Raw genomic sequence first — 27206 nt, 5'->3', positions numbered from 1 at the left:
CCAGGCTGGTTTCAAACTCCTGACTGTTAGGGACAAGCTGCCCCAGGAGCCCTCTGACACAATGCAGCTGACAGTTACCCTGAATACTCTGCAGCTGCATTCCTGAACCCTTATCTAGGCGCCACAGCAAGGTCACCAAACTTACTAGATTACAGCCCTCTGGGCGGCATGGGGAAGGTCATGAGAAACATGGATAAACCTAAGTTATGCCCTCTTGTAAATTCCTGTTTTCTTTTTTCTTTTTTTTTTTTTTTTTTTTTGAGACGGAGTCTCGCTCTGTCGCCCAGGCTGGAGTGCAGTGGCCAGATCTCAGCTCACTGCAAGCTCCGCCTCCCGGGTTCCCGCCATTCTCCTGCCTCAGCCTCCCGAGTAGCTGGGAACACAGGCGCCGCCACCTCGCCCGGCTAATTTTTTGTGTTTTTAGTAGAGACGGGGTTTCGCCGTGTTAGCCAGGATGGTCTCGATCTCCTGACCTTGTGATCCGCCCGTCTCGGCCTCCCAAAGTGCTGGGATTACAGGCTTGAGCCACCGCGCCCGGCCAGTAAATTCCTGTTTTCACAAGATAATATATTGTAAGCCAGTCACGAGATGATATGTGGTAAAGTTAACTGACAAACAACCCCAGGGTCTCTCTCCCCCATATAAACCCCTCATTTTGTAAGCTCAGGGCTGTCTCCTCTGACTGTGGTGGAGCAGCCCGGCAGGTTAATAAACTTACTCACCTGACCTTGGGTCTCTCTCTCTCTCTCTCTCTCTCACGTCCTCTCTTGTCCTCTCTCTCTCGTCCTCTCTCTTGTCCTCTCTTTTTTTTTTTTTTTTTTTTTTTGTTTTTGAGACGGAGTCTCACTTTGTCGCCCAGGTTTGAGTGCGGTGGCCGGATCTCGGCTCACTGCAAGCTCCGCCTCACGGGTTTACGCCATTCTCCTGCCTCAGCCTCCCGAGTAGCTGGGACTACAGGCGCCCGCCACCGCGCCCGGCTAGTTTTTTGTATTTTTTTTAGTAGAGACTGGGTTTCACTGTGTTAGCCAGGATGGTCTTGATCTCCTGACCTCGTGATCCGCCCGCCTCGGCCTCCCAAAGTGCTGGGATTACAGGCTTGAGCCACCGCGCCCGGCCTCTCTTGCCCTCTCTCTCGCCCCCCCGCTTTCTCGTCCTGTCTCTCGGCTAACCTTACACTGACCTCAGGTGATCCACCTGCCTAGGCCTCCCAAAGTGCTGGGATTACAGGCATGAGCCACCTTGTCTGGCCAAGAAGAAAGGCTATTTTGTTTCTTTTCATTAGAGACAGGGTCTCGCTCTCTCCCCCAGACTGAAGCGCAGTGATGTGATGATGGCTCATTGCAACCTCAAACTCCATGGCTCGAGTGATCCTCCTGCTGCAGCCCCCCAAGTAGCTGGGAGGCACATGTCCCCACACCTAGCTGATTATTTTATTTTTGTAGAGATGGGGTCTTGCTTTATTGCCCAGGCTCCAAGGTTCTTTCTTTCTTTTTTTTTTGAGATGGGCTCTCCCTCTATCGAGACTGGACTGCAGTGGTGTGATCTCAACCCACTGTAACCTCTGTCTCCCAGGTTCAAGCGATTCTCCTGCCTCAGCCTCCTGAGTAGCTGGCACTAGAGGCATGTGCCACCACACCTGGCTAATTTTTCTATTTCTAGTAGAGATGGGGTTTCACCATGTTGGCTAGGCTGGTCTCAAATTCCTGACTTCAAGTGATCCACCCACCTCGGCCTCCCAAAGTGCTGGGATTATAGGCGTTGAGCCACCGTGTCCAGCTTCCAATAATTTTTTTTTTTTTTTTTTTGAGATGGAGTCTCACTCAGTCACCCAGCCTGGAGTGCAGTGGCACGATCTTGGGATCTCGGCTCACCATAACCTCTGCCTCCCTGGTTCAAGCGATTCTCCTGCCTCAGCCTCCTGAGTAGCTGGGACTACAGGTGCACACCACCACGCCCGGCTAATTTTTGTATTTTTAGTAGAGATGGGGTTTCACCATGTTGCCGAGGCTGGTCTCAAATTCCTGACCTCAAGTGATCCACCCACCTCAGCCTCCCAAAGTGCTGTGATTACAGGAGTGAGCCAACGTGCCCAGCTTCCAAGATTCTTTAACAATCAAAAGGAAGCAATCCTACCTCCACTCTCTTCCTCCTCAATGATCTCCGCGTTGGTTACTGCTGACCACCACTGTGATTTCCAGTTTCACCTATTTCTTTCAGCTGCTAATGTATTTCAAAAGCATGAGATGGGGTGCCCTTATTCATGCAGCCAAGGTCAAGATCCTTAACATAAATAGCATTCAGAGATGCCCAAACCTGGTTCTCCTCCCCAGCCTCATCTCTTATCAGACCCTACTCTCTAAGGCTAACAAACTAATTTGGATCCCAAGCCAAATCTGGCCCACATTTATTAAGATTCTACACTGAAACTAAAAAGACATGTATGTGTCTCTCACTTATAAACCCTAAGAACTCTCAGGGTACAGAGACAATGCTATTTAATTTCTCATCTGCGTACCACTGCAGCACCTACCACTGTCCTCCATATAGGAGGCATCGATAAATGTTTGCCCAACTGAGTGTATCATCTCTCTACATAAGCCCAGGGCTATAAAAATCAAAAGAAATGATGGTTATAAAAAAATGCTTTGAAACCATTATTATGAATTACATAAGTATGCGTATTAAAGTGATAATTATATTCTGCCCCCACTTTTCCATCTCTGACATTCTACAAGTGAGAGCTTTCCCTAACTTCTCTCGGACCACCCAGAAACATGAGGCCTCAGGTACAAACCAGATCGAGCAAATCCGAGCCTGTGGGAAAGGGGTGTGCGTGTAAAGCTGAAGCAGCTGCCTGGACCACAGCAGGGACAGTGGGAGCGTGCTGCTGTTAAGGGCCCAGCAACAGACATCCGCCACAGCTGCTGACCTGGAACTCCTGCAGCTCACTCCCCTCAGCACCGCAGGCTGCAGTTCTCCCAGCTGGGGCTTTCCAGATCGCTCACCCGTTCACCTCGGCTCAAAGCATCTCGAGATGAACAAAGTGCCTAGAAAAACTTGGAATCACATTGTGGGTTTGCCACTTGTCAGCTATTGACCATGTAACTTCTCTCATGGTCCTGATCTATGCAATGGGAATAGCGCCCATCTAGAAGTGGTTCCATGAGGATTACATAAAGGCACACATAAAGCTCTACCTCCATGGCTATCGTCCTGGGTTGGGCAGACTGAGGGCCACAGCTCTGCAGGAGCCCCATGGCATCACAAGGCACAAACCCCTCCTGCACAGCCCTCACTCTGGCTCCACAGCACCCCAGCCCTGCTCCACCTTCCCAGCCCCCGCTTCCCACAGGAACTCTCCTCCCTGGGGCCCCACTCCCAGCAGGCACCAGCCTCCAGGAAGGTTGCGGTTTCAGGGCCAGCTCTACCTTGGTTGATCCTCGCCCCTACACCCAGCAGAGGAGGGTGCACGTCCATCCTATGGAACATGGCCGTGACCCCTTCCCCAGCCCCCACTTTAGCACACCCTGCAGAGCAGAGGCCTGACCTGAGCTCGTTCTAAACAGCTTCCTGAGTCTTCAGGCCAGAGAGCCACAAGCCAGGAACAAGATTCTAGAATACAAAGTTATTATAATAAGGAGTTTCTCTGCAGAGCCAAAAGCCTCAGACATTAACAGAGACAGAAAAAGAGTGGAAGACCCTGAAGGTAGGAGACAGGAAGAGGAACCCAAGTCTCCAGGGGAGACTTCTGGAGGAAGTAGGAAGTGGGATGAATAAACGGTAGCCCAGGGGAAGCCAGAGAGGGTCTGGAGAATGTGGGGTGGCATGGTATGGCTGGGGGTGCGGAGGGAGTGTTAGAAGTTCATCTCCCAACCCTGCCCTCTGATGGCCTCCAAGGGGCCAATAAACTGGACCACATATCTCCCAGGGTGAAGGGACTAAAGTGCTGACGGTCTGCTCTGATTTCCTTTCAAGACAGGATTCAGAATGCCAGGTAGCTTGGCTGCTCATCACTGCTTATGATTCTGATCTTGGTCACACCGCGGATGTATAATAAGGAGCCACTGAGGAGCTGTCAGGGTCCTCTTTCCTTCTGCGCTCATCTGCATGTCTGGAGTATGCTTTGAATCACAAGAGAAAAACAAGATGTGTGTGTTCTGCCAACAGTTATTGATCGACACCAGGCAGTGGCAGCCAGACTGGGAACAACCCTCACTGACCCCTTAGCCAAGCCCTTTTTCCTACGGTCTGGTGGGTCCTCTCAGGAAACAATCAGGCCAGCTTCCTGCTCTGTCAAGGAGCACAGCAGTGGAGCTCCTGTTTTGAGGACTTCCTGCAAGCCCTCCAGCCTACCACAAAGTCAGGGCTCCTTGGCTTTGACAGCTATCCTTCCTCCAGGAGGGCTGCCCCTTCCAAAGTTATCAAGGGCAGCTGACCTCAGAGACTGGCATCCCAGGGTCCCAACTGGAGACTTTCCCCTCTCTAAGGAGGCAGAGCTAGTGACAGGAATACTAAGCACCAGCAGGGCACTACTGCTGAGGGCAGAGCTGGGGCTTCAAGGAGGAAAAGGCAGACGCAGTCCCTCCACTTACAGCCCGCCTCGGCGAGCAGGACCACGCTCCCTGCCAAACTCACCCTCATCAAAGTGGGCCTTCCTTGACCTTCACAAAACACGGATCAGTCCACTCCTCCCCAAGCCCTGGCTTCCCCAGATACACAGACACGCTCTAGCCTGGTTGTGGAGGACCAGGTTGGGTGTGAGAGGGTTAGAAGAGAACCTCTGTGCACTCTGCTGTCCTCTCCAGAAGTGGGGTGAAAGGGAAGCAAAGCGAGCGATTTCTCCAGGTAACCTTCAACCCTCTCCTCCCCTACCCACGCACCTGGGGCAGGAAATCAGCTGGTGGCAACAGAGCCCCCCACACCAGAGGCTTCCTGGAACAACCCAGAGCAAGTGCACACAGCAGGAAGAGGAGACTCCAGGGCAGGGACACAAACGCTCTCCTAAAGAGCCCAGCCAGGGCGACTCACACAAAGTGGCAGGGAGGGCAGGGCATTCCCTCCCCCTCTCCCAACTCTTGGATGTCAACATCAAGGCTGGAACATGGCAAGGGACTCTGGTCTGGTTCCTACCCTCCCTCTACTGTAAGCTCCGGCAGGCTGACCACCCTGGAAAAGGCTCAGGCCTGCTAGACCCCAGCAGGGGCTGATGGCAAGGGGCTAAGCTAGGGTGCCTCCAAGTCCCGCCCATGCATACCAAGGGAAAGAGGAGATATGCTCTGGAACCTCCAGGCCACAGTCTTTGTGGCCCAGAGTTGAAAGACTGGACTTAAAAATCCACCATCTATCCCCAGATCCTGTGAGGGATGTGAGAACAGGGGAGAGAATACCAGGAGAGAGGTCACAATCCAACCACCAGCACTGCGAACCCGCAAGACAGGGGCCCGGGCAGCAGGGGAAGAGGCTGCTTCAGTGGAAAGGAAAGCTGCAAGACGGGGTCTGTGGAGTCACTGCATAGGCATAGAGGCCCTCTGCAAACCAGAGGGCAGTGGCACAGTGACCCGGCTGGCATACTGAAACAGACTCAGCCCGAAGCTCCAACACACAGGACAAGCTAAGCCCCTGAGAACGCTGAGAGCTTGTGGGACATGAGGCCCTGGGGGTGCAGCAGCCTCGGGTCTCAGAGGCTTCCCTGTCCCAGCCTGGCAGCCAGAGGTCGGAGCAGCTCGCTCGCCTGGCTAGTGCTGGTGTCACACTCCAAGGTACAGGTGAAAACAAGGTTCTTTCTCATCATCAGCCCCAGTCACAGACCTCGCCTCCTCCACCGGGCTGGTATGACCTCTGCCTATAATCTTTCATCCTCCTGCCCAGACAAGCTACCAAGGTGGGGTGTCTGCTAGAGAAACTGGGGCCAGGCAATATGGTGACAGCAACAGTCCAGGCTGCAGGTATGGAGGCCTACTTTGTACCAGGCAAATCCCTCCAAAGGGCTCCTAAGTTCTAGGTGGGGTGGGGACATCACAACTGACAAATTGACCCCCCTTTCCTTTTTTTTTTTTTTTTTTTTTTTGAGACCAAGTTTTGCTCTTTCGCCCAAGCTAGAGTGAAATGGCATGATCTCGACTCACTGCAACCTCCGCCCCCAGGGTTCAAGTGATTCTCCTGCCCCAGCCTCCTAAGTAGCTAGGATTATAGTTGCCCGCCACTATGCCCGGCTAATTTTTGTATTTTAGTAGAGACAGGGTTTAGCCATGCTGGCCAGGCTGGTCTCAAACTCTTGAACTATGGTGATCCGCCCGCCTCAGCCTCCCAAAGTGCTAGGATTATAGGCGTGAGTCACCACTCCCAGTCTTGACCCCCTTCTTAATCTATCCTATCCCCACATTTCCCTGTGAGGCAGTGGTTCTTTTGATTTCTTGGGACTGCAAGTGAACACCTGGAATGAAATGGGCATACTGCACACGCCAGCAAGCAGCAGCCTGGAGTCACATCTGGCTCCTGGGCCCCGCCCAGATGCTAAGCAGCACGCAGAGCTGACACCACAGGCTAGAAACTGAACTTTTTGGCCAGGATCTTATCTACTTCCTTCATTGACATGTGGTGGGGCTTTTTTTGTGCCCCGCTCCAAACCTAGAACAATCTTTTCCCCAGCCTACCCAAAAAACTTCCATCAACCAGGCCAACTTCTTATCAGTTTCTATTCTTGTGGCCCAGTGGGAGGAAAGAACCAGGTGGGGAGACTTGTATAGTTTCTGCCAAGATCAGATGTTGGAGAAAGCCTTTTGCATGGCAGCTCGTGGGCTAAACTGGCCTGAGCAGTATGGCAAGAGGTAGGTCATATTCCAAGGCCTACTTGGAACAATGCTGCACTCCTAAAAGGTCCAGTCACATAGGTGCCAATCACCTGGGAGACCTAGGGAAACAGGCATCCCTCCCTCCACCACCACAGCCAGCAGCCCTGGGTAGAGAAGAGGGCAGAACAGAGATCTGACCACAAGGTGGTCCAGTAGTCTGGAGAGGATTCCTGGTGGCACGGGTCCTAGAACACAACCTAGACAGTGGACAAGCCAGCACTAGGAGGCCAGAGAGCCTGGCAAAAGGATGTGCAGATGTCTGCTGGCCTTGGAGGTGGTTATCTCCTAGAAGGAGAATAACAGGGCAGGGTCCGAAAGCCCTGGAAACAAACCAGTAACTTGTTCTTTGTGAGCCAGGCTGTTTTTATTCTTCACACACCCTATCTTTAGCTTTCTTTTGTACTCCTTTTATATTTAGTAATGTCTTTCGGAAAGGTCAGCCTGTGGCAGCTATGCTCATAGAAACTCAAGGAAGGTGTTTGCATCCATGCTTGGACCACAAGACTAAAAGGAAGTCATGTCCCCCCGCCTAGCCCTCCAGAGTGAAGGTACAGAAACGCAAAGGAAAAGACAAAGGGAACCAGAGGTGGGCCCCTTGCTCAGCTGCTGTGTCCTCTGGACACTTCCTGTCCAACAGGGACCCTGGAAGTTTCAGCTAGGAAGAGAGGTCACTGCGAGCCCATGGGCAGCTTAGTGCCATCGGGTAACTTCCAGCACCAACCCTGCAGGTGGCTTTGGGAAGCATCGCTGCCCCACACCCTGCTTTTCCCTGTCACTAAGGTTCAGCCCTGGGAGGTGGGCTGGGGAGGACAGTGCCCTGAGAGCCCAGCACACACCTGCCTTCATGTGTCCCGAGCTCCAGCTGAGCAGTCTTCCTCTTTCCTGAGGAGCCGACGACGTGCTGTGACCTACTCAGGCAGGGCCCCTGGTTGCTAGGGAATCAGTTCACCACCTCTGGAAAGTGGCACTATCGCTGCTGTGAGTAGGCCCAAAGTGGGCCTTTCCCTGGCACTGCCTCTGAGCCTCATTCCCGGTGAGAAAAATCAGGGCAGGGGAGGCCAGGGGCCCTCCTCGGTCCCTGCTGCCCTTCCTCAAGGACTGACCTGTCCTCCTGGATCTGGCCTAAGCTGAGTTATAAGCTCCCTGCCAAGACAACATCCATTGTGCCATGCACTGCTGTTGTCAAGTTTGGGGGGATGTGGAAAGGAGGGGTACACAGACCTTAGTCCATTACAGTGGCCCCCAGGGAGCTGTCTTTGTTGTCTGGCTTTATTATATAGCTTGGGGTTACACAGGCATCGCCCACATGATGGTGCTATCAGGGAATGGGGCTGTGAGGAGGCGGGGCCCAGGGCCTGCTTTCAAACCCCACCACTCTTTGAGACAAGGTCTTACTCCAGCCCAGGCTGGAGTGCAGTGGTGGGTTCATGGCTCACTGCAGTCTTGACCTCCTGCCTCAGCCTCAGCCTCCTGAGCAGCTGGGACCACAGGTGCACACAACACCATGCCTGACTCTGCTTTCAAGCCCTTGCCTCCCCATTGTGAGGCTAGGGCATCCCCACCCCACATGTGGTTAACTCATACCTATGAGTTACCATTTTGTTTGTTGTTATTGCTTGTTTTTGTAAAGCCAGGGTCTCGCTATGTTGCCCAGGCTGGTCTTGAACTCCTGACCCCAACTCTCCTGTCTCAGCCTCTGAAAGTGCTGGATGGGCCTGAGCCACCATGCCCAGCCTGCACTAACATTAGTGAATGATGGACCAATGCCAGAGGACTTTGATTCCAGGACTGGCTGTGCTCAATAGCAAAGCAGCTGTGTGTCTTTGGGCAAATCATACCTCTCTGGGCCTCGGGTCCTCCATTTGTAAAATGAGCATGCTAATGCCTACCTACTAACCTCACACACTCCCTGCAAAGATTAAATGAGCAATGACTGTAGGCTGTGGAGTGCTATATCCCCAAGTAACACTGACTTTCAGCCTCACAGAGAGGAAGGAAACAGGGACGAGAGGCGACACTACGGCTAAGCCAAAGGGAACAGGTGTGTGTGAGACGGGATTAGGGGACCAGTTAGAACCGGCCTCAGGCATAAATAGGCAGGGTGCTCTGAGCACCGAGCAGGAGAGGCAGACAGGTCAGTCTGGGCTGGCAGACAGTTCGGGAGAGAACTGGCTGTCAGCAAACATCTGAAGGGCAAAAGGAAAGACACAGGAGGGAGAGGCTCAGAATGAAAGAGGCATCCAGTCCCAAACTTCACTCCCGAGAACTCAGGAGCTGGTGAGCACTGCCCCAAAGTTCCCAGGCGCACCAGCATTTTGTTAATATACACATAACGCCATACCCTCAAAGAGCCCAAAGCCCTCATAGGGGCAGCCTTGACCTCTGGCCCAGAGACCCCAGCAAAGTGACTCACCTGAGGTAAGAAGCCTGTGTAAGACCGAACTGAGGTCTCCTCTTAAGTCAGAGACTCAAAGCCCAGAGCACACTGCTGAGCTCTTACTACAATACCCCATTCCTGGCTTTGCCAAGCTGAGTCAAATACCTGTCCCCTCACAAACTGGAGGAGACAGAGAACTGAGTCCAAAAGAGCGCTATTTTTGTCTTTCTGTACCTGAAACTGGCACCACTGTCCTGGGCATTCTCTTCCAAAAAGGAGACAGAGAGGCAGCACGACTTACCCCAAATCTCTCAACAGAATCCAGAAAGCACAGCCACACCAGAGCCATGTCCTCATCCCAGTGCCAGCAAGGAACAGCACAGGAGGGTGGGCATTCAGGAAGCTCATGTCACTGAATGTCTCCATCTCAGACAGGACCTAGCCACACACAGATCTCCCCCGGGCCATTAGGAGGAAGGGACCATTTGCCATAAAAATCAACACTTTAGGCTGGGTGCGGTGGCTCATGCCTGTAATCCCAGCACTTTGGGAGGCTGCGTCAGGCAGATCACCTGAGGTCAGGAGTTTGAATCCAGCCTGGCCAACGTGGTGAAATCCCATCTTTTGTATTTGTATTTGTACTAAAAATACAAAAATTAGCCGGGAATGGTGGCACACACCTGTCGTCCCTGCTACTGGGGAGGCTGAGGCAGAAGAATCGCTTGAACCTGGGAGGCAGAGGCTGCAATGAGCCAAGACCGAGCTACTGCACTACAACCTGGGTGACAGAGAAAGACTCCATCTCAAAACAAACAAACAAAAAGTCAGTACTCCACACTGGAAAGAGCCTCCTGCCTGCATTTCAGACAACCTGGGTTCTTGCCTCAGTTCTTCTACCTCCTGGTTTGGAGACCTTGGGCAAATTTCTCAACTTCCACTTCCTGATCTGCAAATGGAATGACTCAGTGATTTTTTTTTTTTTTGGAGATGAAGTTTGGCTCTTGCTGCCCAAGCTGAAGTGCAATGGCGCGATCTCGGCTCACCACAACCTCCACCTCCTGGGTTCAAGCGATTCTCCTGCCTCAGCCTTCTGAGTAGCTGGGATCACAGGCATGTGCCATGATGCCCAGCTAATTTTTTTTTTTTTTTTTGTATTTTTAGTAGAAACAGAGTTTCTCCATGTTGGTCAGGCTGGTCTCGAACTCCCAACCTCAGGTGATCTGCTTGCCTCAGCCTCCCAAAGTGCTGGGATTACAGGCGTGAACCACCATGCCCAGCTATGACTTAACAATTTTAAGTTCCATTTTACATTCTAACATTCAACTTTTAACAAGGTAAATTAATAAATGGCAATAGAACTACAGCAAAGCATGGTCTCCATGGGTCAAAATGGTACCTACCACTACTTCAATATATCACTTTTTTTTTTTTTTCCTGAGACAGAGTCTCACTCTGTCACCCAGGATGGAGTGCAGTGGCACGATCTCAGCTCACTGAAACCTCTGCCTCCTGGGTTCAAGCAATTCTCCTGCCTCAGCCTCCTGAGAAGCTGGAACTACAGGCGCACATCACCACACCCAGCTAATTTCTGTATCTTTATGAGACAGGGTTTCACCATGGTGACCAGGCTGATCTTGAACTCCTGAACTCAGGTGATCCGTCCACCTCGGCCTCCTAAAGTGCTGGAATTACAGACGTGAGCTGCTGCGCCTGGCCTATCACATCTTTTTTATGTTGACCAGGCTGTATTTGAACTTTTGGGCTCAAGCAATTCCTCCACCTCAGCTTCCCAAGCAGTGGGGACTACAGGCATGCATCACCGTGCCCAGCTCAATGAAAGACATCTTTATCATGAACAACAGGTCTTTGGGGAATCATCTCTCCCCAGCTGCCATCTCTGTGCCCTGTAACCCAGGCTTGGCCAATCAGGGCACCAATGCACCCAGCCACAGTGCCTGGTTCGAGTTTGGACACAGGCTCCACATCAGAGTGAACCCAGGACTCCAGAAGGCATCTTGAGAAGAGATGCCGAGAGGAAAGAGGCCTGTGCCACGAGCAGACACCTTCCATCACGTGGGAACCAAGAGCGGCATTATTTTCCCTGCGTGTGGCCAGTCATACCCACAGGCACCTGACTCAAAGGTTTCCCTTACATCAAAGGGCACTTCAAATTGAATTTTTGGCCAGTGTAATTAAAGAAGTCCAAATGATACAATCTTACACCATGTGCAACCATTTTCCATTTCATTTGCAAGAACTTTATTTTATTTTCTATCATTTTTCTTTTTTTTTTTTGAGACGGAGTCTCGCTCTGTAGCCCAGGCTGGAGTGCAGTGGCCGGATCTCAGCTCACTGCAAGCTCCGCCTCCCAGGTTCACGCCATTCTCCTGCCTCAGCCTCCCGAGTAGCTGGGACTACAGGCGCCCGCCACCTCGCCCGGCTAGTTTTTTGTATTTCTTAGTAGAGACGGGGTTTCACCGTGTTATCCAGGATGGTCTCGATCTCCTGACCTCGTGATCCACCCGTCTCGGCCTCCCAAAGTGCTGGGATTACAGGCTTGAGCCACCGCGCCCGGCCCATTTTTCTTATTTATTTATTTTTGAGACAGAGTTTTGCTCTTGTTGCCCAGGCTGGAGTGCAGTGGCGCAATCTCGGCTCACTGCAACCTCCACCTCCCGGGTTAAAGCAATTCTCCTGCCTCAGCCTCCTGAGTAGCTGGGATTACAGGCATGCACCACCATGACCAGCTAATTTTGTATTTTTAGTAGAAACGGGGTTTCTCCATGTTGGTCAGGCTGGTCTTGAACTCCTGACCTCAGGTGATCTGCCTGTCTCAGCCTCCCAGAGTGCTGGGATTACAGGTGTGAGCCACCATGCCTGGCCAAGAACTTTATAAAGCTACTTACTCGGCAGGGCACGTACAGAACGTACACCATTCAGAACGTAACAGGAAGTTAGGATCCTACATTTCATTTCTCATCTTGTAATGCACTATGGGGGCCAAAGCCTTTTTTTTTTTTTTTTTTTTTTTTGAGATGGAGTCTCACTCTGTCGCCCGGGCTGGAGTGCAGTGGCCAGATCTCAGCTCACTGCAAGCTCCGCCTCCTGGGTTTACGCCATTCTTCTGCCTCAGCCTCCCGAGTAGCTGGGACTACAGGCGCCTGCCACCTCGCCTAGCTAGTTTTTTGTATTTTTTAGTAGAGAGGGGTTTCACCGTGTTAGCCAGGATGGTCTCGATCTCCTGACCTCGTGATCCACCCATCTCGGCCTCCCAAAGTGCTGGGATTACAAGCTTGAGCCACTGCACCCGGCCTTTTTTTTTTTTTTTTTTTTTTGAGACTGAATCTCACTCTGTCACCCAGGCTGGAGTGCAATGGCGTAATCTCCACTTACTGCAACCTCCGCCTCCCGGGTTCAAGCAATTCTCCTGCCTCAGGCTCCCAAGTAGCTGGGACTACAGGTGCGTGCCACCATATCTGGCTAATTCTTTATATTTTTAGTAGACATGGGGTTTCACCAGGTTGGCCAGGCTGGTCTTGAACTCTTGACCTCAGTCAATCCACCTGCCTCAGCCTCCCAAAGTGTGGGGACTACAGGTGTGAGCCACCGCACCCAGCCCTCAAAAGTGTTTTTTCTTTCTTTTTTTTGAGACGGAGTTTCACTCTTGTTGCCCAGACTGGAGTGCAATGGTACAATCTTGGCTCACCACAACCTCTGCCTCCTGGGTTCAAGCAATTCTCCTGCCTGAGCCTCCTGAGTAGCTGGGATTACAGGCATGCACCACCACCCAGATTAATTTTGTATTTTTAGTAGAGACGAGGTTTCTCCATGTTGGTCAGGCTGGTCTTGAACTCCTGACCTCAGGTGATCCACCCACTTCAGCCTCCCAAAGTGCTGGGATTACAGGCATGAGTCACCGCGCCTGAACCAAAAGTGTTTTTCAACCTCAAGAATTATCTCTGGATTTTATTTTATTTTATTTTATTTTATTTATTTTATTTTATTTTATTTTTTGAGACGGAGTCTCGCTCTGTCGCCCAGGCTGGAGTGCAGTGGCCGGATCTCAGCTCACTGCAAGCTCCGCCTCCCGGGTTTACGCCATTCTCCTGCCTCAGCCTCCCGAGTAGCTGGGACTACAGGCGCCCGCCACCATGCCTGGCTAGTTTTTTGTATTTTTTTAGTAGAGACGGGGTTTCACTGTGTTAGCCAGGATGATCTCCATCTCCTGACCTCATGATCCGCCCGTCTCGGCCTCCCAAAGTGCTGGGATTACAGGCGTGAGCCACTGCGCCCAGCCTATTATTATTTTTTTTTTTGAGAAAGGGTCTCGCTCTGTGGCCCAGGCTGGAGTGCAGTGGTGCAAAAATAGTTCACTGCAGGATTGACCTCCCAGGCTCCAGTAATCCTCCCACGTCAGCCTCCTGAGGGGACCACTGGTATGTACACCATTCCCAGCTACTTTATAAAATATTTTGTACCGACGTGGTCTCCCTATGTTTCCCAGGCTGGTCTCGAACTCCTGGGTTTAGGCAATCCTCTTACTTCAGCATCCCAAAGTGCTGAGATTACAGATGCAAGCCACCATACCTGACCATCTCTGGCTTTTCAAATGGTGCCAGTCACGCCCCTAAACACCAGACCCATCTATCCCACTAATTTCTAGATGCTGTCTTTTAGACGATACACCTTAGAGGTATCCCAAAAGTATCTCAAACTCAACCTGCTCCAAACGAAACTCATGCATAATCCAAGCCCCTCAAACCCAGTCTTCTTTTTTTTTTTTTTTTGAGATGGAATCTCGCTTTGTTGCCCAGGCTGGAGTGCAGTGGCGTGATCTCGGCTCACTGCAAGCTCCACCTCCCAGGTTCAAGCAATTTTCCTGCCTCAGCCTCCTGAGTAGCTGGGACTACAGGCGCCCGCCACCACGCCTGGCTAATTTTTGTATTTTTAGTAGAGACAGGGTTTCACCATGTTAGCCAGGCTGGTCTCGATCTCCTGACCTCGTGATCCGCTCGCCTCGGGCTCCCAAAGTGCTGGGATTACAGGTGTGAGCCACCGCGCCCAGCCAAACCCAGTCTTCTTTCTGTATTGCCAATTTCTGGGAAAGGAACCCCCTTCCATCTAACTCTGAACCATAAGAGTCATATGTGAGCCCTCCTTCCTCAATCTCTCACAGCCAATCTATTACAAATTTCAACTAATTTTTACCACTGAAATGTCTCTCAGATCTTTCTATTTCTTGCTCTGTCTACAACCATCACTCCATCCAAGGAAATGTCATTCTTCACCTACAGCAGCCTCCTAACCACTTAAGCCCCAGATCTACTAAACAGACCCCCTTCAACTCCTTCTTCATAGGGAAGCCAAAGTGGTCTTCACATAAGCAAATCTCATCAGATCCCCATCTCTAATTCCTCTCAGCACAAAAGCCAGACCTCCCAATGCTCTGGGGTAAAGGCAGAACTCCCCAAAGGGCCCAGGTCTGGCTGGCTGGGCTGCAGGATAACCCTGAGACCAAAATGGAACGGAAAGGGTCTGGAAGTCACTGCTCCATCCACAGCCCTGGCGCCACTCCTGGGGAGGCTTCAAACTCCTGAGTCAGGCTCAGAATGAGCTCAGTCTTGCCAGGTTTGTCCCCTCCCCCAGTGCACAGCTGACCGCAGATGGGAAAGGGAGCTGGTGGCCAGGCAGGGGAAACCCAGCTGGGCCGAAGCCAGGGGTTGTGTATTTCAGGAGGAGGTGACAGAGCGGCAGCAGCACCAAAATCAACTGTCAGTATCTGTGGGGCCAGCTAAGAGAAGGCAGCTATCTGGCATTACAAAACTCAAGGAGTCTATCTCTTCCCTCTTATCAGACTGACCTTTGGCAGCTTCAGCAGCCTGTGAACAAACTGCCATTAACAACCCCTCCCACACTTCCTGTAAGCACAATTCTTTGTGACCAGCCCAGGACAGCCAGAGGCTGCCGGAAAGCCTGCCCCTTCCTCCCTGCTAGGGTGCGGCTTGGGGCCCATCTCTCCCCAGACCCCTCTATCCTACCCCTCCCTCTTGGATACGATCCAGGAAACCTTATGCTCTGCTCAAACTGGACTCCTCAAGGTCCCCAAATGTCCCCAGCCTTCTCAGTTCAGGCCTTTGTATCTTGGTATGTATGGCCTTTTCCTCACTACCTTCCTCCTCTTCTCTATAATGAGATCCTACCCCGCCCCTTCCAAGCGGGTTCTCAACTCCTCACATATCTGCCACGTGGCTGTGAGGCTGACCCAGCGCCTCCCAGGATGTCTGTGATTCCACCTCCCACCCTGGCTTTGGGAAAAAGCCTGGCTAGAGCAGAGCACAGGACATAAAAGGGTGGGGGAGAACTTGGCAAATAAAAAAATGGGAATCCTATTAACAGTCACCCCAGGACCTAAATGGTGGCCAGAGTAAGAAGGGAGGAAAGAGACCCGATGGAGTTTTCTGCCTGAATCCAGGACAGAGCAGGAGTTGGAAGTGGGGGTGAGGAACTACTGGACGCAGGGGAACCAAGCACAGTCCCCTCAGCTGCAGGAGCCTGAGTTCTCCAGGCAGATGCCAGAGCAGGTTGCTGTTTAACGCATCCAAACAGGTTAGGAGAAAGTTCAAGCCAATTCCCACAGACATCTGGCCCTCATGATGACCTCCTGGGCCCCCAGTACTACCTCCCCACTCGGGCTGTGGCAGGCTTCTGTCAGGTTGACCAGATGGCTTAAGAGTGAATCTCTGAGCAGGGCTTTAAATTCTTTTTTTTTTTTTTTTTCTTTTTGAGGCAGGGTTTCGCTCTTGTTACCCAGGCTCGAGTGAAATGGTGTGATCTCACTGCAACCTCCGCCTCCCAGGTTCAAGTGATTCTCCAGCCTCAGCCTCCCCAGTAGCTGAGATTACAGGAGCCCTCCACCACACCCGGCTAATTTTTTTTTTTTTTTTTTTTTTTTTTTTTTGAGACGGAGTCTCGCTCTGCCGCCCAGGCTGGAGTGCAGTGGCCGGATCTTGGCTCACTGCAAGCTCCGCCTCCCGAGTTCACGCCTTTCTCCTGCCTCAGCCTCCCGAGTAGCTGGGACTACAGGCGCCCGCCACCTCGCCCGGCTAGTTTTTTGTATTTTTTTTAGTAGAGACGGGGTTTCACCGTGTTAGCCAGGATGGTCTCCAACTCCTGACCTCGTGATCCACCCACCTCGGCCTCCCAAAGTGCTGGGATTACAGGCTTGAGCCACCGCGCCTGGCCCCGGCTAATTTTTTGTCTTGTTAGTAGAGATGGGATTTTGCCGTATTGGCCAGGCTGGGCTTGAATTCCTGACCTCAGGTGATTCGCCCGCCTCGGCCTCCCAGGCTTAGAGAGGGGCAATGACTTGCCCTGGGTCACACAGCACCAAAACCCTGTGGGTAGCTAAGGCAGCAAGAATCCTGTATGCTTCCAACCAGACCAAGCCCTGGACTGTGAAAATCAGCTGCTCCCTCATGCCCCCTGAGAATAACAAGCTGCTTTCCCTTGAGGACAGCCAAACAGACCTGCCCTGAGGCTCTTGGGCCCTCGGCCAGCCCAGGCCTCCACCTGGGCCTCTGCGCTGCCAACAGAGGGCCAGCAGGCCTCACTCTGTCCGCACAGCATGAGTGGGAGGGTATGGCCAGGGATGCAGGTTGGGCAGGAACTGCCAGGACTGGCAGCATGGGTGGAAGACCATGCCCTCCAAAATACCTGAGCCAGGTCTGAAGGGACTGAGGAATGCAGACAGCTGGGCACTGCCACTTGAGATTAAAACTCACACTCATTCTAAAAGTCTGCCCACTGCTGCTTTAAGGACAAGAGTAAATCGCTTTTCAGGCACTGAGGAAAATCTTTCATCAAACAGCCACCACTGTGATCTTGGGCTGCACCTCCTTGACGAAAACCATTGACCTGCTTCCCATGCCACAGCCTCTTCCAGTGTAAGCAAGTGCCAATGTTGGTCCCCTTCACGAGGGGAGCATGAACGGGGTGCCCATTTCTCTCCTCACCATCTCCTCCTACCCACGGACCTGGGATCTCTGAGCCACGCTGGAGGCCCCAGGAAACAGCCAAACACTAAACAGGCCTCAATCCAGGGAAATACTAAGCCCTCTGGGACAGGAAGGAACAGAGAGAGGGCCAGGCCCCAGAAACTCCCTTGTGGTCTGGCAACCCGAACCCGGGACTCACATTGCTCCCTAGAGCACCCAAGAGAGATGGGAACCGAGGAGGCCGGGGTTCTCTCCTCCCCCTTTACTTTCCCACACAGCCTCATTCCCTTTGGTTGCTGCCACCTTTTCTTGTGTAGCCTACAGACTCCACACAGGCCCACAGAAACTTTTACTTCCCCCTGAAACTCAGGTTCCAATTCACTGCCTGCATCAAATCGCTGGTGCTTTGTGTTTAACTGAACTTGGGTAGGAACAAAGGTTGGGGAAACCTGACTTACAGGGCAGGGGAGATTCCACATTCTACTAAGGTCCCTTGCAAACTCAAAGAAGCCTGTGAAGAAGACAGGAAGGAGGGGGCGTGAAGGAGGCAGCAGGGGGTGGAGAGAAGGGGGTGACAGGGCAGGGCAATCCCCTGACCTGTGCCTCTCCTCACCTTCCCCTCTTCACTGTCAGCCCTAATCCCTCTAAGTTCCCTTTAGCCACACAAATAAATAACTTGTTCATTTTTCCACACCAAAGTAGTTCCCTGTAGACCAATTAGCTATTAACATTTATTGCCAATTTTCTCCCTCCAAAGGCTGCTGACCTGCTGAGGCTGGGGGTTGCTGCCTGCCCACAGGGCTAGGACTGCTCAGTCAAGAGAGAAAGCAGAGCAGGTACTTGGGTCATGCCTCAACACCTCAAGGTCCCCTCTCTGCCCCTGAGCCCCACAATGCCACCTCCCAGGAGGACGGGCCCATTCACCTGGAAACTAATAGCATCCGAAAGAAAAAGCTGAGTTGTTTTCAAAATCTGATACCAGAACTATGTGTGTTGTGTTAATTATCACCATCTTGCAAATAAAATTTAGCCAGGTGGGAGGATCACTTGAAGCCAGGAGTTCAAGACCAGCCTGGGAAACACAGCAAAACTTCCATCTCTTAAAAAAAAAAAAAACTGGCCAGGCGTGGTGGCTCACGCCTGTAATCCCAGCACTTAGGGAGGCTGAGGTGGGCAGATCACGAGGTCAAGAGATCAAGAACATCCTGTATAACACAGTGAAACCCCGTCTCTACTAAAAATACAAGAAAATTAGGCCGGGCACGGTGGCTCAAGCCTGTAATCCCAGCACTTTGGGAGGCCGAGACGGGCAGATCACGAGGTCAGGAGATCGAGACCATCCTGGCTAATACGGTGAAACCCGGTCTCTACTAAAAAATACAAAAAAACTAGCCAGGTGAGGTGGCGGGCGTCTGTAGTCCCAGCTACTCGGGAGGCTGAGGCAGGAGAATGGCGCAAACCCGGGAGGCGGAGCTTGCAGTGAGCTGAGATCCGGCCACTGCACTCCAGCCTGGGTGACAGAGTGAGACTCCTTCTCAAAAAAAAAAAAAAGAAAAGAAAAGAAAATTAGCTGGGCGTAGTGGCGGGCGCCTGTAGTCCCAGCTACTCGGGAGGCTGAGGCAGGAGAATGGTGTGAACCCGGGAGGTGGAGCTTGCAGTGAGGCGAGATGGTGCCACTGCACTCCAGCCTGGGCAACAGAGCAAGACTCTGTCTTAAAAAAAAAAAAATTAAAAAACTTAGCTGGGCACAAAACAGTGTACACCTGCAGTTGCAGCTACTCAGGAAGCCGAGGTGGAAGGACCACTTGAGCCCCAAGAGTTCAAGGCTGCAGTGAGCTATGACAGCACCACTGCATTCCAGCCTGGATAACAGAGCCCCATTTAGCATGATTGGCAAAATTTTAAAAGATTACATTTTTTCCCTCTAGATTTACCTTGGCCCTTATTCACCTTATTCTACACAGTAATATCCGCTGCATTAATAGAGGGTAAAACAGCACATATATTTGAATTGAAGGCAAGTCCTCTTCACTCCAGGAAGATGACCTGCTCTAAGAATCCGCAGGGATAAGGCACCCTTCAGCATAGCTCCTCCTGCCTCCACCCAAGACAACTCTGCTCCCCCCCTCCCACCCATTTCTGCAGCAGGAAACCGCCAGGGCTCAGCTGGAAAGCTAGGATTGCCCAAAGCCCGGCCTGTGCCCTGGAACCCCACAAGGTCCGCAATGGCAACATGGAAGCTTGACGATGTGTTATAACTACAACAATAATTTATAAATAGCAACAAGAAGTACTCTAAAATGGCTGGTTAGGGACATAGGCAGGGGTCCCTGATGAGCATGGCATAACTGGAGGAAAAAGCCTGATTTCCCCCAGATAGCAGGTAAAGTTCAGACCCCCTCCTTGTGACATGTCACTTGGAGATGTCTACCCTAATAGCTGATGAGGACTTACCATTAACAAGCACTCTGAGCAGAGAGGAAGGAAAACTCAGTTTCAGAAAGCAGGGCCAGGTCCTTTAGTTGGTAAGGGCTCAGGTGTGTGAGAGGGAAGCTGGGACATGGGAACTGAAAGGACAGAAGGGGAAGGAGGAGAAGCCCATCCCTGGCTGCATGTGGAAACAGAAGAGATGCAAAAGCACCCAGCTGGCAGACAGCCCCAGCTGCGTCCAGCACCGAGAGAGCCTCTGGGGCTCAGGGGCCCCACGGCCACAGGGCAAGGCCCCCAACCTCAGGCAGCTCAACAGGATTCCAGTTGTGTGGTCAGCATAAGCACACAGCTCCTCCAAAGCAAGTCCACATCACCTTCTCCTCAACTCTTCCTCCTCCTGACTGCCCTATTTCAGTAAAGGAACCAGCTCTCATCATCAGGCACTGAAACTACAAGCCCCAGCCCATCAAGTGTCTGCTCCGAAGACAGCTACTTTCGCAAGCTCTCTAGACTGTTCCCACTTTTCCGCTTCTATTGCCAAGTTCTGCATGATATCTCCCCTGGACTCTATCTACTTCTCCATCTCCTCCCTCCCTCCTCTCCCTGTCCCCTTATGACCCAGCCATACTGTGCTGTCAGTTTGCCCTCAGTCTGCTCAGAAACTAGTCAGACTAAAGCCCCCTGTGTCACCACCTGTCAGTTCAAGTCCTTATCCAGCACCTGTCTGGACTGATTTTTTGCAGTGTCTATTTTCTCTCCTTCTGGAGACTTTTGCTTTTGGATGCAGGGTTGCGAGGGAACTGCCCAACATGCCACCAGCCCTTCACTGGCCAAGGAAGAGAACAAGGGAACACGGCCCAGGTTGGGCCAACCAGACATTTCCTCCCTCGGATATGAATCCCAAGTGGTGACAAAATGACTGAGCACAGCTGGAGCAGATGCATCCTGGCAACAGTGGTTCCCTGAAGAGACTGGCCTTTGGTCCCTGCTGTACCCACTCCAAGACCCTGGAGGGGACCTGGGTCCTGAGTCGTCACTCTGATTTTATAGTTCCCACAGCTTTCCAAGGAAGTGCTTTCCTGCCAAAGGCAGCCAAGTTTCTGGTTGCAACCAAACAGGATTCCTTACTACTTTCTAAATAAATCCCCTATGCTCTAGACAAAAGGGACATCTCCCTAAATGTGCCTTGTAATAGCCTGTCTTTGTACCTGTTGGCCTGCACACCCCTCCAGCCCACAGGCACTGCCTGGAAACCTACCCTTAGAGGCCCATCCCAAATGCCTTTTCTGAACCCCCTATGGGGATGACTTAGACCTCCTTTAACTGGCCACTTCCCCTGTAGATCTACTGGTGGACTTGTCTTATCCCCCTCCCAGGGGACAGCAACTTGGACATTACTGTCTCCTCCACAACACTCAGCAAAGTTCTCGGCTCAAAAAAACTCAGACTTGGCCAGGCATAGTGGCTCACACCTGTAATCCCAGCAGTTTGGGAGGCTGAGGTGGGCAGATCACGAGGTCAGGAGTTCGAGACCAGCCTGGCCAACATGGTAAAACCCTGTCTCCAGTAACAATACAAAAATTAGCTGGGTGTGGTGGTGCGTACCTGTAATCCCAGCTACTTGGGAGTCTGAGGCACGAGAGTCACTTGAACCCAGGAGTCGGAAGTTGCAGTGAGCCGAGATCACACCACTGCATTCCAGCCTAGCAACAGAATGAGACTCCGTCTCAAAAACAAACAAACAAAATTCAGATTTTTGGGGGCAGACGACCCCAAAGGACAATTAAGGTTTGTTGAGCACAACAAGGAGCAGGAACTAAGAGCAGGGGCTGTGCGGCAGAAAGACATGAGTTTCAATCCCAGATCCTCCTGCTGTCTGTTTGGGCATGACTGATAAGTTCTGTAAGTCTCAGTTCATCATCTACAAAGCAGCGGCAACAATGCCAGCCTTGCAGTGTTGCTGTGAGGATTCACTAACACCAGAGAGCACCTAGCACCATGCCTGGCTGGCAGCAAACACTCAATGAACAGCAGCCATGATTCAAGCTATTAGCAGCAACTGGTTCAGCAGCCACTCCGTTGGCGTTGGAATCAGGAGTCCCAGGGCCGCTGTGTGACCCACAGTGTATCTCTCTGTTCCTCAGTAACCCTACCTAAGTCTGTATCTGCCTTATAAATGTTCCACTGACCTATAAAACAACAGCTGGAAAATGCTCTGCAAAGCACAATGTAAGTGATGCCTCCTGCTTTTCTAAATTTCAAAGACTCCCAGGCACCCTGTCTAGTGTGCAGCCATGGCAGGACTTTACTTGGCAGGCACCCCAACCCATTTGGTTGGGGAAACAGGCACAGGCCAGACAAGGGCCCTGTGCAGCAATTTGCTTCACTATGTCCACACAGTTACCCTTTTCCAAAGCCACGGCTCCTAAATTTCCTGCTTGGTTGTGAGGCATTCCTTCAAAAAACCGTGGGGCAGTGTCCTTCCAATCATTACCAATCCTAGGCAGCATCAGAATGAAAGAAAAGTCAAACCAGTACAGCTGCCAGAATAGCCTGGTGGGGAAGTAAGGTGGAAGAAAGTCCCTCTTAAGACTTTACATCTAGCTGTCCGGGCACAGTGGCGCATGCCTGTAATCCCAGCAGTTTGGGAGGCCACAGCGGGCAGATCACCTGAGGTCAGGAGTTTGGGACCAGCCTGACCAACATGGAGAAACTCTGTCTCTACTAAAAATACAAAAAAATTAGATGGGCGTGGTGGTACCTGCCTGTAATCCCAGCTACTTGGGAGGCTGAGGCAGGAGACTCACTTGAACCCGGGAGGTGGAGGTTGCAGTAACCTGACATCGTGCCATTGCATTCCAGCCTGGGCAATAAGAACAAAATTCCATCTCAAAAAATAAAAAAAAAAATTTAAAAATACAAAAATTAGCCGGGCATGGTGGTGCATGCCTGTAATCCCAGCTACTCCAGAGGCTGAGACAGGAGAATAGCTTGAACCTGGGAGGCAGAGATCATGCCATTGCAGTCCAGCCTGGGCAACAAGAGGGAAACTCCGTTTCAAAAAAAAAAAAAAAAAAGACTACATTGAGCTGGGTGTAGCAGTTCACACCTCTAATCCCAACACTTTGGGAGGCCGAGGCGGGGGGGTACCTGAGGTCAGGAGTTCAAGACCAGCCTGGCCAACATGGAGAAACCCCATCTCTACTAAAAATACAAAAATTAGCCGGGCATGGTGGCAGATACCTGTAATCCCAGCTACTGGGGAGGCTGAGGTAGGAGAATCGCTTGAACCTGGGAGGCGGAGGTTGCAGTGAGTTGAGATCATGCCACTGCATTCCAGCCTGGGCGACAGAGCAAGACTCTGTCTCAAAAAAAAAAAAAAAAAGACTTTACCTCTGGCCAGGAGTGGTGGCTCATGCCTGTAATCCCAGCACTTTGGGAGGCCAAGGCGGGGGGGATCACCTATCACCTGAGGTCAAGAGTTCAAAACCAGCCTAGCAAACATGGTGAAACCCTGTCTCTACTAAAAATACAAAAGTAGCCAGGTGTCCTGGCATATGCCTGTAATCCTAGGTTCCTGTCACCCCAGGAAGGGGTGGCCAACCAGGCTGAGACAAGAGAATCGCTTGAACCCTGGAGGCGGAAGCTGCAGTGAGCCGAGATCGTGCCACTGCACTCCAGTCTAGGCAACAGAGTGAGACTCCATCTCAAAAAAAAAAAAAAAAAGACTTTACATCTGCTTGGATTAATCTCTCAAGCAATTGTGATGGCCCCAAACCAGTGGTTCTCAAAGTGTTAGCTTAGGGAGCTGGAGAGAGATGCAAAATATAGGCTCCACCCAGATTAAACCATAAAACTCTGGAGTCCCCCCCCACACACAATCTGTGCCTTAACCAGCTCTCCAGGGGACTCTGACTCTCAGTCAAGGGTGAAGAATCCTTCCCTAAACTTGTAACCATGAGACCTTCTGCTGTAATTCACTTACTGAACACCCACTATGTGCTGAGGACCAAACCAGGTGGTGGTATTTCAGAAAATGAGGACACATTTGAAGAGCATCCACAGTCTAATGACAGCCAAAATGAAGTACACAAATACCGCCAAAATAAGGCAGGATGTGGTACAGAACAATGCAAAAGAATCCATTTCCCATCCCTCTCCCCAGACCCTACCCCTCAGGTCTTCTTTTGCCAAGAATAGACATGGAAAAATCAAGCCTCCCCAAATCCCCAATCCTGGTATTGCAGACTCCTTAATCTCAGGTGCCTTCTCAAGAAGAGTGGTCCTTACCCTGAGGCTTGGCTGGAGTAGAAATGCTCTCCTGAGGCAATAGCCAGTTGCTCTTAGAAGCTTGGCTTTATCTGGGATTTGCACTCCAAAAGTTCCCAGGAGCCATCAGCGTGCCACAGCACATCACAACAATGCACTCCCATGCGTGGTCACTCCCACAGGCCCCTGCCAGGCTTGCAGGCAAGGGTGCAGAGGCAGACATAAACACCCACACAGACAGTTGGCCCCCTGGCCTCCCTTCCTCCATTCTCAAGTTACAAGGTTAAAAGCATCCAATTCACAGCCAAGGGGGAGGGCTGGGAAGGGGGTTGCTGAAGCAGTGAACCATCTGGTTCAAATCAAAATTGCTCCTTCAGGACCCCACAGAACTCCTGGAGCCTCCCGTCCCTCCCTTCCTCCACCCATCCCAGTGGAAACTGGGGACTGGGGTAGAATGGATGACCATCCTCCTCCGCCCCCCCCGCCCCCGCAAAAAAAAAAAATCTGAAGAGGACAAAACAAAAAACTGAATAATACAGGCAAATCTGTGCCACCTTTCTGAGCCCTCGTTCCCTCTAAATACTGAGCACCACGACAAAACTTGAGATCACCGCCCACATACTCTGTGCCTTCCTCCACAGAGAGATCAGGGCAGCCAGCAGGCATCCCTCCCTGAAAGGGCAACCCCTCCAAAGTTAGCAGCAGAAGCAAGATGAAGCTGAGGGGTGTGGTCTCCCAGACTCCTCTTATGCCACCCTCTCTCTAAAAACCAGGGATACCTTCCACCTCAGAGACGCTTCAGAGCCCACCGGGCAAGGAAGGGGTGGCCAACGAGCTTCCAAACATTCGTCCCAAAGACGAGGCAGGAGTGTGAGTTACTGGCCAGAGGCCCCCAGAGTGCGTGTACCCCCCTGGAGGCTTTGACTGAAGAGAGGCCTCACGTCCCTGCCTGCCCCCAGCACCTCTCTAGCCCCTTTCTCCAACACCACTTTTGACTCAGTCCTCCGCTCCTTTACGCAGCTGTAAAGCAAGAGGCAAGATGGGAGATGGGAGACGGGAGGTGGATGCAGTTGGCAAAAGATAACTCGAAAGGCTAACTTGAGCAAGCAAGCAATGGGTGGTGACTCCTCTACAGGCAGAGGGGGCCCGGAATGGGCTATGCGAAGTAGGGAAGGCCAACAGGAGTGACAGGAAGCTAAGGGGAGATCAAGTGAGCTCAGCCCAGAGCTGTAGCAGGGGGTGGAAGTTTGGTCCAGTCACAGGGTAATGACTGGGGCGAAGAAATGACTTCCATTCCCAGGCAGAGAAGGAATAGGAGAGAGGAGAGACGGGGTTCAGGCCAGCCTCCACGGGACTGGAGCACTGGCCAAGTTTCTGGCTTACGTGCTTCAGTTTCCCCAAAGTAGGAAGGTCGAGCCGTGAGAACTGGGCCACTGAGGGTGGTTAGGGGGCAGTGCCAGGTAGGGGAAAGATCACAGGGGAGAGAGGAGAGAGGTGCTGATGGGGCAGACAGGCTCCGGCCAAGAGTGGGGCCGGGGTCTCCCAGGTGGAGCAGAGGCCGGGAGAGCCAGGGGTTAGGGGTACGAACTAGGGAGTGGAATGAAGTCGGGACCACGGCAGGGAGCTCTTCCGAGGGCTGGGGCTGGGGGCTACCGGCAAAGGAGCGGAGCGGGAGCCCTGGGAGGCTGGGAGCGGCTGGACTTGCAGAGCAGAAGGCGGGGATCCGGAATGAGGCCAACGCGCGCGGACCCCCGCCTACACGAGGGAGCCCGGTGCCCCGGCCCGGGGGAAGTTGCGGGGCTGGACCGGGCCGGTCTGGGTCGCTGGGCCGCGCCAGCTGCCCGCGCATGGGAGGTCTGGGCAGCTGGGGGCCCGGGGCGCTCCGCATCCCGCCCGCCCTCATCCCGCCCGCGCACCTCAGTCAGCGCCCGGCGCTGCGCGGGCCATACTCGCCGCTCCTGCCGCCGCCTCCGCCGGCGCAGAAAGCCGTCGCCGCTGCCGCCGCCGGCGTCCGGACCCGTTAGCTCGCGGCTCTCTTGTCCGCCCGCCGTGGGCTAGTCCCGCCCTTGCCTGGCCCAGCCCTACCCGAGCGCCGCCGCCGCCGCCTCAGCCCGGCCCCTCCCCCCACCCCTGCCCGGCTTGAAGGGAAGGGTGGGGGACAGGGGCGACTGCCCCCACCCCATTCACATCCTCCCCGTTTCTCCCTCCCTCCGCCCCCCGCACGCGCGCCGGCATGCTGGGATATGGAGTCTAGGCGGCTCTGGGCCGCCGGGGACGCCCCGCGTCCAGGACTACATCTCCCAGAAGACAGCGCGCGCTCCCCAGGGATTGTGGGCTTTGTAGTTTCGCTAGGGCTCGGGGGTCCGCCCCGCAGGAGGGGAGAAGGAGGGGGATGGGAAGTCTTCATTCTCAGAAGGCCAGGCTCGGGCGGCTGGAGCAGACGGCCCCGAGGCGGGTGGGATACCTGGGTTTCCAGGGAGGTGCACACTAGCTGAGGACGCCTGTCAGATGCTGCTGTGGCCAGCTGCGGACGAGCCCGGCCGGAGGGCACTGTTCCCACTCGCGCTTTCAAAGAGCCGCGACCTGAGGCCAGCTTGGCTTCACGCCCAGGCTCTGAAAGCCCAAGCTGCGGTGGGGATGCTGCGCCCTGGCCCAAGGGGAGAGAGACCCCATCAGCGGTGCAGGCGGGGGTTTGGCCTCGCTGGACTTTGTGTTCCCCACCCGGGAAGAGAGGAAAAGGGGGCAGAGTGTCTGTTGTTTCCTCATCCACGGGGGCATCTCCCATTGCAGGCTCTGTCTTAGATGCCTGTAGCTTCCTACTGTTGAGGGCAAAGTGAATGCATTTTAAATATTTGGCATGTCTTTTCTTAGCTCATCCTTTCCCTAACTTCCGCACCTAGTTCAAAACCTTTATGAAACGCCAGGTGGACCGCAGTTTCGCCCCTCCAACAAGCTGAGGTGAGGCTAAACTGGTTCTGAATTTTTGGTGTGTATGGGATCCTCTTGGTGAGCTTGTTTAAACGCAGATTGCTGTCCCCACTCTCAGCTTCTGGTTCTTTTAGCTCTAGGGCAGGCCCCAGGATTAAAATTGCTACCCCGTTTCCAGGTGTTACTCATGCTGCCGGTTGCTGCTTTGATAACCTGATAACCTCTGCTGTTGGTGTTTGCTGCTAGCACACCGGTATCCTCTTTCAAGGATGGCCCTTCTGTGGGATAATTAATAATGGCCCTGAAGAGCCAAACCCGGGAAGGCAGGGTCCCAGTCTAGTCCAATTTAGCACAGGA

The 27206-nt window shown here is 52.7% G+C and overlaps 1 protein-coding gene across 3 annotated transcripts in view; it reads right to left on the bottom strand.

Moving 5' to 3' along the window:
* Positions 1-26053, bottom strand: part of ST3GAL2 (ST3 beta-galactoside alpha-2,3-sialyltransferase 2) — a 61672-nt gene extending 35619 nt beyond the window's left edge. For all 3 annotated transcript variants that reach the window (XM_065536716.2, XM_005592520.5, XM_005592522.5), the window contains exon 1: positions 25838-26053. The gene's annotated coding sequence lies outside the window, so the exon portion shown is untranslated. The remainder of the gene's footprint in view (positions 1-25837) is intronic.
* Between the last annotated feature and the right edge of the window lie 1153 nt (positions 26054-27206).

The sequence above is a fragment of the Macaca fascicularis genome, chromosome 20 (assembly GCF_037993035.2).
Source record: "Macaca fascicularis isolate 582-1 chromosome 20, T2T-MFA8v1.1".
Lineage (NCBI taxonomy): Eukaryota > Metazoa > Chordata > Mammalia > Primates > Cercopithecidae > Macaca > Macaca fascicularis.
The sequence above is the reverse complement of the archived record's forward strand: the minus strand, read 5'-3'. Positions and strand labels throughout refer to the sequence as shown.